We start from the raw sequence: 8,380 nt of genomic DNA, 5'->3' as shown, positions 1-8,380 counted from the left end.
TATAATATCGAGACAAAATTTAAATGTCTAGACTCTTCTTTTGACTAAACTCGAATGCCTAGACTCCTAAGAGCATTTTCCAGTTTATTAACATGTAGATATTAATTTTGTAATTAATTTAACAAAGTATTGTGAAGTAATACAGAGAAAATAGAGAAATTGTTCAACCATTAATGCGGGTGGATATTAAAAGTGTACCATCGACTTCATTTCTGTTCGATGTTTGGTCACTGTTGATAAAGCTTTTCAATTTAGCGGATTCTCGTGATTACATTGATTTTGAGATCCATATTAATGCAACAGTGGAAATAGGTATAACCATATTAAGTTATTATAGAATAAAAATAAGAAAAAATAGTAATCCATAACACTATTATATAACTAAATATTAGCACATATATTTGTCAAAAACTAAAAATTATATTTAATTTGATAAAACAAAATAAATTTTATTTCAATAAATTGTTAAATTACTAAAATCAACATTTTAAGTATGAAGATCACATCAATAAAATAAATTATGTATGTATTATTAATTATATTATATAATATACATATAATTATAGTATTATATTTTAATTAATCGGTTTATTCAGTTTAATCGGTGTATATACCAAATCATATCCATATACCACAGTTTTTAAAAAAAAAAATAACATCCATTTGGTATATTTGGCATTACCAGTCCAAACCACTTTTTCTATTTTGATTCGATTTTAATTGGTTCGATTTTATCGGATTGAACACTCCTCCACCAAATAATTAATATACATATTTTATTGTGTTTCATTTAATAATATAGATCAATTATTATTATTAATTAGTTCAAATTTATAATTAAACATAAATATACTGTATTATTTAATTTTAATTGTTCTTACATAATTTAAATATTTTTTCAAGTAAGAAATACATAATTGATTATTATCATTTTCTTTATATTGTAAAAAATAAAATATCATATAATTTTATATTTATTTTATTTTCAAGTAAGAAATAATTAAATGTTTATTTAATTTATTTTACAGTGTAATATATTTTTATTTAAAATGTTGAATATAATAATTTTATAAGTTATATTTAATCAATAATGAACAATTGATAATGCTACATTATTGTAAAGTTAGATTTAATAGTAAATAATTAAAAAAATATGTAATACTATTAAATTATATTATATTTTTATTTCTTTATTTTATAATATAGTTAAAATTTTATTAGTAACTAATAAAAATTTTAAAAATAAATATATTACTTTTTCAGTGCTTTTCGTAATTAATAGTTTGCAATTTTTAATAAAATATTTTATATAAAATAAATACATAAACTAAAAAGAGAGGTCCAAATGGACTTCTGTGAATTACAATGATCCAGTCTTAGAGTATCTCCAATCTCAATGCAAAATTTACTGCAAAATGAAGTAGAGAATGTAGTCATGAACAAAAAAAAAAGATATTATTCTGTATATGGAATAATATCTTTTTATTTGTTTATGACTGCATTCTTCATTCTATTTTGTAATGAGGTTGGAAATGTTCTCACAGATATAGGGTCTCGTCGAAAAAAAGGTTTCATTCGGTCTCATAAAGTAAGCACCTCTCGATCTCCGTTAGTTCTGTTTCGTGGATGCATTTTTCTTGATCACTCGGACAAAAATATAATATTGTTAAACCAAAAAAATATAAATATAAATAAATTTTAGAAACATTTAATTACAAAACTTCAATAAACATAGTATCTAAGTGTAATAAAACAATTATTTATTAATAAAATATAAAATTATTAAAACTGAAAACATCAAATAATATAATATTACTTTGTGTAATATTTGGTGTCATGTTTGGAAATGACAAAAAATATGACACCAAAACACCAAATTTGGTGTAATTTCAACATCAAATTTAGTATCATAGCTGGAGATGCCTTTAATTTAATTATATTATTTTTGTAAGGAAATATGTAAATTATTAGTAAAAATAAGGTTTCAGTGCATTATGAGTTGATCGGTATACGTGCCAATCACAATCGAGGATATAAGATGCTTATAACTTGCAGATAACAATTTCCCATATAAGTTAATATCACTCCGAATCTTTTGGTGTCAAGTATACATTTTTTTTTCATATGTATTCTCTTCTTTGTTTTTCAAGTAACTTATTTATTTGTATCTAATAATATGCGAAATCGACATAAAGCCTTATGGATTAAATCTAGTCTCGTGCATATATACCTCCAAATAAGTGTGTCATTTTTGGTTTCATGTTATGAATTACTGTTTAATCGTGTACTATTAGATAAACCCTACATGTTAATGTGGGTATAAATTGTTTATAACTTTATACGACACTTATTTCAAAATATCGTTGATTCTTCAAAAACCAAAAATCTTTGGTATTGATGTAGAGGAAATAGAACTAAATCACTTGCTAATATATATGGAAATACTTTTTTCCGTGTTATAAAGCTCATTTGGAAATATTTGTTTCCGTGTTATAAAACTTGTTTAGAAATCATTTTATTATTAAGTTATCAAATATATCCAATTATCTTCCAGATATCCATGTAATCTTTGAACTGCAAACCTAAACAAAATAACTTTTTACGGATTTTCCATTTCAAAATATTTTATGAATTTAACTACAAGTCTACAACTCATAACTTTTGATATTTTTCAAATTTATTAAATCCAGTCCAAGAAATAAAAATTTGTATTGTTTGTCATAAAGTCAGAATCTGAGTATCGAGTATCAGATCTATTAGATATTCTTTCACAGTTTCACTTGCATAAAAGAAACTGTTATATATATTTTATGTTTATGTAATCTGTCTAATTAAAAAAATGTTATATTAATTAACATTTTGTTGATGTGTGACATACAGAAAATATCACTGATAAATTTATAAGAAGACTAAAATTCATTAGAGTAATTATAGAAACAACATTATACTGCTACATATGTTCTTAAATATCACATAACTAAACATATTTATAAATGATATATAATTAAACATGTTTCTAAATAATCTATAAATATTAGGCTCCACATCTTAAAAATTTAACTATTAACTCTAAAAACTGTTTAAAAATACAATAACTGATTAAATATACTTGAGTAATGTATGAAGAAAAAAATCAGAATATATATAACCGGATAAATACTAGAAAATGTTTTATTTGAATAAAATAAGTAAATGAATGAAAAAGCGTATTTGTATTTTTAAAATATATGGAATTACCTTCATTTAAACTAAAATGTGATTTTAAATGAGATAAAATTTATATGTAATAGAATGATTGAGTCAAAATGACATTAAACAAGTTTATTACTACCATGTTTAATTATTAATATATATATATATATCTCATAGTTGTTCAGATAAAAGTATTATGGTAATAAAAATAAATCATATATCAATAATATCAATTAAAAATACCATATCGAATAAAATGCTAGAATTAATGTCAAATAAATTTATAATTGAAAGTTTATCAAAGTCATATATCACATAATTGTTCAAAACAAGTTATATGAATTGATACACATAATCATGTATTGCTAATATGGATTAAACTATTTATTAATAATTCATGCAAAATTTACAGAATAGATTAAAAATTAAAATTAAATAGTATATTATTTATAGTTTTATATTTGATATAAATTAAAAAGCAATAAAAGTCTCTTAATAACTTTGAAATCTAATTATTTTTTCAAAAATATCATAAAATAAAACCAAACTACAAAATACAAACAAAACTGAAAATAAATAAATATTTATTTATGAAATTAAATAACAAACCCACGTTTTATATGCGAGTCAGAATGTAGTTGGATTTTACAAAAATATTTAATAATCGTCGGGTAATTTATTATAGTCATAAATTCATCTGTTGGCCCTCATTGTTCCCCGGAATGTGGCGGTATCCATCAAGTACAATTAAACGAAGGCGAATTTTATTCATTAATTATCAATACGTATGTTTACGTGTTGACGTATGGTCTCAAATCGCAGAAATATGTTTACGTGTTGACGTATGTGGATGTTGACTCTGCCGCATGTGTATTTCAAGTTGACTCTGTCTCGAGCCCAAGCTCTCTTTGCTCACCCTGGCACCTCCTCTGAACAGAGGTAGTCTCAGGCGTTTCGCCTCCTCTTCGCCGCGCTTCACCATAGTCCATATACCAGATTACCAACAACTAATGAAAAAGGCACATAATTTCTTTGATCAGTTAACTAAAGTCTAAAACATGAAAAGAGGGGCCCTATGTGAAGTGGGCCTGACAGCCTGTAAGCACGACTCGCGAGAGTATCAACAAATGGTATAAAATGTATCGTAATGCCATTAGGATATATTGTCTGCAGAAATAGTAACGGCATGCCATGTGCCTTTATCGAGAGCATATATATAATTTTTGATTCTTATTTAGACGTAATATAATGAGTGGTCGAGGTTTGTATAATGCCAATATGCTTCGAGATTGTTTATGTATATTCCCTATTCATTCAAATTTATAACACGAAATTACATTAGTTGGTATAATGTTTTGTCTACTAGCTTATAACCATTTGGATCTCAGAATCCAAGTAATCAATTAAATAACTGCAGCATATACAAATGATATAACGTAATCGATCAACTGTATCACACAACCGGTTTATTCAGAATCATACATATGTAATATCAATAACAGTATATATTTGTTCTATTTAAGTTAAACGATGTTGACAAAAAAAAGTTAAATGATGGTCTCAATTTTAAAGTAAAAAGAGTACAGCCGTACATGACAAAACTTTAAGAATACTATTTTGTAGTATGTTAATCAATCGGGGTAGTCCAAATTCCAAACAATAATTAATTCTACCAAGCAAGACAACAACAAAAATGGGTTTGGAGAATATATAATACATTTTGATCTGCGTTTTAAAAGCCCGAAATATTATACATTATAAAAATTTAATAAAAAATTAACAAATGCTTTGTCAAAATAATAAAATAGTATATCCACCTTATTTAAATCCGTCTCATTTTTGGCAAACATATATACGTCTCGATTTTTTGAGCTCATTTATTTTTAAATTCTCAATAATTTTATCCATTTAAATTCATGTAATTGTATTAGTCATCTAGTTAGACCGATTTGAGTTTATTTGGAGTGGCTAAAATCATTTAACTTTTACAAAAACATATTTGTTTTTTTTTCTTAAAAATGTTTAATTCATTTCTAAAAATTAAAACAATGTTTAGATTTATTATTTTGAGTAGAATGGAAAAAATGAACCAATGTAATTCATGTATAAAAATCTTAGTATCTACGGTTGTCATGCTTATTGTGTTTAAAATAATGTAAATTTAGTTAAAACAATAAGAGTGCTCTCTACACAGATCAAACGAAATCAAATAGTCATAGACAATAATTTCTAACTTAGATTTGAGAATATTTAATAAATTTAAAATTAGATATGAATGTGTATATATATATATATATATGCCATTTATAAAATCGTTTTTGTTAATGTAATACCTAAGATTTATAAGTAAACTCATATGTTAATGTAATACCTAAGATTTATAAGTAAACTCGTATTTATCATGTTTTTGTAAATTCATTTATTAAAATTAATTATATTTATAACTGAAAAATGATATTAGATGTAATTAAAAGGTTATTTCAAGTTTTAATTCATATTGGTACTTTAACTTTAATAATACAGATTGGAAAACATGTTTAGCTATTTTAGTATTTATGTTGTTAGTATTTTTAGGGAATATCTTGGAGCATTCTGAATTGTATAAAGATTTTCAAAATTAAAATATATTTAATATTTTTAATATCGTAGTTTTTAATGATAAGACAAATTCGGTGACCATAATTTGAAAAATTGTTTTAACTAGATTTATATTTTCCAAAATCGTTTTAAATGATAATGATTGTTGTCGAAATTAATAATTCTAGGATTAAATAAAATCTTAAAGAACAACGACATGCCATATGTATAATTTTTCATATGTTGTACTTTTATTTAGCAAGTAGTTTAATATTTTGTATTAAATGATATTGATTGGTGGCCAAATTTAAAAATAAAAATGGTGTTGTCGTGTAAATATGATAAAAATCCAAAGACATAATATTAAATTTTAAAAATATGATCATGTTTTAATAGTATATATATGTAGATTATTTGTTAGATTTATCTTCTTTTTAACTTTATTTATTTTTATTAAAATAATTAATTCATATCAATTATGATCTAGATTTATCTTTAAAAACTAAATTCTAAATCCAAACTCTAATAATTAATTTCTAAAAATAGTATACTATATTAATTATCTTAAACCAAATAATAATTTAATGGTTACAATAAACTAATTAAATCGAACAAATCAGACTAAACCAATTTCGAAAATAAACCCTAATACTACATGGGCTTTGAATGACCCTAATCCTTTGTGATCTAAGATTTCAAGAAACTTCTCACCATCATCAACAACATATATGATATATATCGAGCTTTTTTTTTTTTTTGACAAAGAATATCTCGAGCTTTCTCCGGTCAATAACCACTCCTGAGCGTTGGGGAGTACAACCTATAAAAACCCCTTGTGGATCTCGACGAAGTTATGTAAATTGCCGGGGAACGACACCAGGAACCAAGCTTGACACGCTGTTCATGCCCACCAAACCGTTCTAATAAACCATGAGAAGACAATACCGACGAAAAAAAGAAAAAACAGACTACTAAGTACTAACTCAGCCCATCGTACTTGCAACCAATTATCTACAACATATATAAAATAAATTTACAGCTATAATCAATTATCTACAACATAAATTTTGCAGATACAGTTTAGCCTTCTAAAATCTCTTTCACGTCACCTGGAAAATAAAGTTAAAGTGCGTGCTGTCCCGAATTATGTTATTCCGTAATGCTAGAGAGAAATTCCAACACGGATGAGAAGAAAAATAGAGAAGTTTTACTTTCTTTGTAAAAATAACTCTGGCCACATAATTATTATTTGAGGTTTTTTAACTTTTCGATAAATTTAATTATCTTGCCTTGTGTAGGATGTGTCTTGCACCTTTAGAGTTTAGGTGCGTTAAAAGTGATATTTTGTTTTTGTCATCCGAGAATTATATTAGAGCATCTCCAATGTATATCTCTATATTTTTCTCTAAAATAGAGATCTCTATAATAGAGGTTAATTTGCTATAATGTACACCTCTATAATAAAGTTCCTCTATTTTAGAGGAAAATATAGAGGAATCTCACTTTTTATCTCTATATTTAGAGATGAAAATAGCAAATCTCTATATTTTTCTCTATAAACTAGGTGTTTTCCTGCACCATATGCAGTGAAAAAAATTTAAATACTTTTTAACAGATAAATATAAATTATATTTAATTTTTTATTAATATTATAAATTTTATTTTTCTTATCAATATTTTATTATAAATTTGATTTAACTGAACATTAAAATTAAGATAAAAACAATTTTGTTTATTTTGAATTATATTTAAGAATGGGCATGTATATATTTAAAATTATTATATTAAATAAATATGTAAAATTTCATAATTGTCAAAAATTAAAATTAAAAAATATTTATAAAATCTCTAGATGTATATAAGAAACTAATGATTTTACGACTTAATTTGATTTTATAATTTAATTTTTATAATTTCTAAAATATGTATATATATTTTTGAAATATTTTTAATTTAAATGATATTTTGAAACTTGAAATGCCATAATTGAATATATTTATTTTAATGATGATTTATGAGTTATTACCATATTTTAAAAAAATCCAAAAATATAAATCGACAATAAATGTAATATGAGTTATTACCATATCTTAAAAAGTTTACCAAAAATATAAATTAACATTAAATATAATTTTCATGTCATATAATCTATAAGACATGTCATCAATTTTAGTATCCATGTCATATTATTTTGTGAAAATGATTGTAGAGAAGACATGTGACAAAATCACTTCTCAAATATAGTCTAGAGGATGCAAAATTTCATAATTGTCAAAAACTAAAATTAAAAATATTTATAAAATCTGTAGATATGTATAAGAAACTAATGATTTTACTATGTAATTTGATTTTATGATTTAATTTTATAATTTTCTAAAAATATGTATATATTTTTGAAATATTTTTAATTTAAATGATATTTTGAAATTTGAAATGTCATAATTTAATATATTTATTTTAATGATGATTTATGAATTATTACCATATTTTTAAAAAGTCCAAAAATATAAATCAACAATAAATGTAATATATGAGTTATTACCATATTTTAAAAAGTTTACCAAAAATATAAATTAACATTAAATATAATTGTTCATATCATATTAATCTA

Source organism: Raphanus sativus, chromosome 8, assembly GCF_000801105.2.
Source record: "Raphanus sativus cultivar WK10039 chromosome 8, ASM80110v3, whole genome shotgun sequence".
Lineage (NCBI taxonomy): Eukaryota > Viridiplantae > Streptophyta > Magnoliopsida > Brassicales > Brassicaceae > Raphanus > Raphanus sativus.
Note: the sequence above shows the minus strand (reverse complement) of the source record.